This window comes from Triticum dicoccoides, unplaced genomic scaffold, assembly GCF_002162155.2.
Source record: "Triticum dicoccoides isolate Atlit2015 ecotype Zavitan unplaced genomic scaffold, WEW_v2.0 scaffold112972, whole genome shotgun sequence".
Classification (NCBI taxonomy): Eukaryota; Viridiplantae; Streptophyta; class Magnoliopsida; order Poales; family Poaceae; genus Triticum; species Triticum dicoccoides.
The window spans coordinates 61,628-65,163 of NW_021178243.1; positions in this window are offsets into that span (position 1 = coordinate 61,628).

Genomic DNA, 3,536 nt, shown 5'->3' on the forward strand with positions numbered 1-3,536 from the left:
TATCGAGTCTGATTGCTTGGAGGCTGTGTCAATGATTAAGAGTGTTGACAGCAACAAATTGAAGTCTGCTTTCATGATCAAGAGTGACAATTCTAGTATGGGGGCGTGATTCTTGTACTGGTAATAGCGCTAGTCATTTTGTGATCAACTTTAGTAGCTTGCAGTGCCGAACTGTTGTTTGGCTTAGGCTCTGACCTAGAGGAGGTATGGTCTTGAACATTTTTGGACGATATTGTAGTCCTTCAACTTTGAATAATACAAGAATTATTTCGCCGAAAAAGAAAACCGTTGGTCACAAGTTCTCAACGGCAAATTATGAAATAGAGAGATAATAGATCACGAGCTCGATTGATATATGGTTGGACAAGGCTTGAGTTGACATAAGTTAGCGTGTATACTCCTGGTCTTATTACGGATCCACACTGTGAGCATCAGAGATTCAGACCGCAGCCGACATGTAGACACTCAACGGTTCCTGAGTCTCGACATAAGCGAATGTCCTACAGTCGTCGTGGTACGAGAGCCTATTAATGGTGGCGACTACAGCCCCCCTATTCTTCTCACTGATATCCACCACACCATGCTTCGCCCTCCTTGTGTCTTGGACCGGCGTGTGCCTGTACAAGACGAATGCTCGTCCATACTGCGACCACTCCCATGTCAAGATGTGCTCGCCGTGGACGAGGAGCGGCCACGTGAGACGCCGCGGCTTCGCCCTCGGCTCCCGCAGCCAGTGGTGCGGCATGCTTATCCGAACGACGTACCAGCGGCTCCACCTGACCTGCCTTGCAGTCGGTTTGCCCTCCATTACCCAGACCTCCGTCATATCCGTCGCCAACGAGATGTAGTTGAAGATGATGGCCAGCCTCCCGCGCACCTCCGCTAGGTGCCAGCCGCCCTTGTCTTCGGAGAAGGACAGCAGCGGCGGTAGTGATGGAATGGGCGTGACGCGTTCGTGCTCGACGTCGAACGACATGACCTTGTAGGCGCCCTCCGACGTGGCCCAGTACGCCGCGCCGTCGATGGTGACGACTTTGTGGCCAAGGCCGTCGCGTCTGAATCTCGGTGGGTGGACAACCGGCACAGCCCGCCACCTCGGCTTCCCCAGGGTGAACACGTGCACCGCATCGAATGCGTGTAGGCTGACATGCACGACCTTGTAGGTCCCTGTGGTCGGGAAGTATGTGAAGCTGTAGGCCTCGTGCCGAGTAAATTGCAGAAAACCACCACATTGAAGGCAAGATTTACGAAAACCACTACAATGCATTTTTTTTTTGTTGCAAAAAACACCGTGTCTTTGGTAATCTTTTTGCAGAAAGCACTGATCGGCGGATCGGGCTCAGTTAAGCTTGTTTATGACAGGTGGGGCCCTTTTTTGCTTATGTGGCACACCAGTTTAGATTTAATGCAAAAACGCCCCTCAACTTTCTCCACACTACTCCCAGGCCCTCCAACCACGCTGCAGCCGGCAAGCGCGCACACGAGCTCAGCGCCGCCCCTCCTCCCCGGGCCGCCGCCGTTGTGCCCCCACTGTCCTGCCCGACATCGGATCCGGGGTGCCTCATCGGGTAGGGGCCGCCGGCAGTGAGGGAGTGGCCGCATCGGCTTGATTGGGCCATTGGGGATCGAGCAACCGCAGCGGGCGATTGGGAGCTCGAGCATGCCGGAAGGTGCGCCGGCAGCCGGCGCTCGAGATGCTGCACCGCCCCCGGACGACGGAGAGCTGTTCAGGAGCTCCAACATGGCGGTGGTCAGGGCCGGGATGGGCGGCGTCCTCTGCCTTGAACTACGTGTGGCAACGGTGATGGCGCCCGTGCCTTTGCCTCGGCCAGGTCGGGACTGGTGCGGCGCGGCCTTCTTCCTCGACCTGGGTGCGGCAGCGGCGGCCTGTACGTCGACCTGAGCACAGCAACGGCTACCCTTATCTCGGCCGGGAACGGGACATGCCCGCCATTCCTCGACGCCACGGCGGCCGCAGATGCACCGAAACGACTTGCGCATGCAGCTGACGGGCGGGCCGGCGGCGCCCACCACGGCGAACTGCAGCAGCCCCGCCCACCATGGAACGAAGCATCGGGGAGGACCCCGATCCAGAACCCTGTCGGGAGGAGCAGTTCCACCGCGGAGGAGGAGCATTGGGGCTAATTGCGTTTTTCATTTTTGATTTAGGGGTATGTTTGTAAAATTCTATGGTCTATTTGTAATTTTAGATTAAAACCCATAAATTGCAAAAAGTTAGGCCACACAAGCAGAAAACGGGCTCCACCTGTCATAAACACGCTCAATAGAGGCAAATACGCCGATCAGTGCTTTCTGCAAAAAGATTACCGAAGACACGGTGTTTTTTGCAAAAAAAAATGTATTATAGTGATTTTTCGTAAACCTTGCCTTCAATGTGGTGGTTTTTTGCAATTTACTCCCTCGTGCCAGCTGATGCTTGGATCAGCGGGCTGAGGCGTTGGCAGCCGCCGCGGGATGCGCAGGGCCTCGCCGGTGACGGGGTTGGCCACAGTGATGGCGCCGCCGGGCACCTGATCGTCGCATAGGCAGACGAGGCCGTTGCAGGTGCTGACCACGCTCATGTCCTTGTAGCGGCGTGCCGTGGCGGCGCCAGTCCACAGCGCTCTGGGCTTCACTGGAGCCGACAGGTTGTCGACGACGTACGCGGAGCCCAGGGTGACGACGAGTATCTTGGCGCGGCTCCGCAGGTTGGTGGCTGTGCGCGTGGCGACGACGTCGCGCCAGTGCCGGCAGACGAGGCGGAGCGTGCGGCGGGTGTTTGGCGGGAAGCGCGACAGGATGTTCGCCAGCACGTCCGGCGGCAAGTCTCTGTAGACGTGGATGCGTTGTGGATCCATCGCTGCGCTGCGTCTGATGTCCCGCGTCGTTGGGCCTGCGACCTCGGTATGTATGATCGATCTAAGTTGTGCTTATTTATTGGTTGTGCGTACCGACCTCAGATACTACCTGCAGGTTTAAGCTTTGCTTCCGTTGATGAAACCGGATCCGAGTCGTACTCTATTGACCTGAGAATTTACTTGGTTCTCTGCATGCAATATCCAGTAGTATCAACATTTTTAGGACCGAAAAACTGACCCATGCCCGCGTGCGCTCCCGTCCGACGCCAGTTGTTTGCATTCATGCCTCTATAGATTAATACACACAATTATCAATTATAATATTTAAAATACAGACCTCGAAAAAATTTACTGTGAAGTACTATTTAAAATATTATTCAAAGTGTAACAAAAGGGAACCAGCATTTAATAAACTACTCCCTTGTGTAGTGTTACAAAAGGGAACCAACATTCAAAATGTAACAAAAGGGAGTATAATATAAGAACCTTTTTACATTACACACTACACAAGTTTTAAAAAAAGGTTCTTATATTATAGGACGGAGGGAATATAACCGATCACATAGTAACCATGATACAACTCAGAATCAAACATTAGCAGCATGGCGCCTAAATTGGGTGAGTAGGGGCTGTTTGGAATGCAGTCGGGGATTAAAATATATATTTAAGATTCAATTG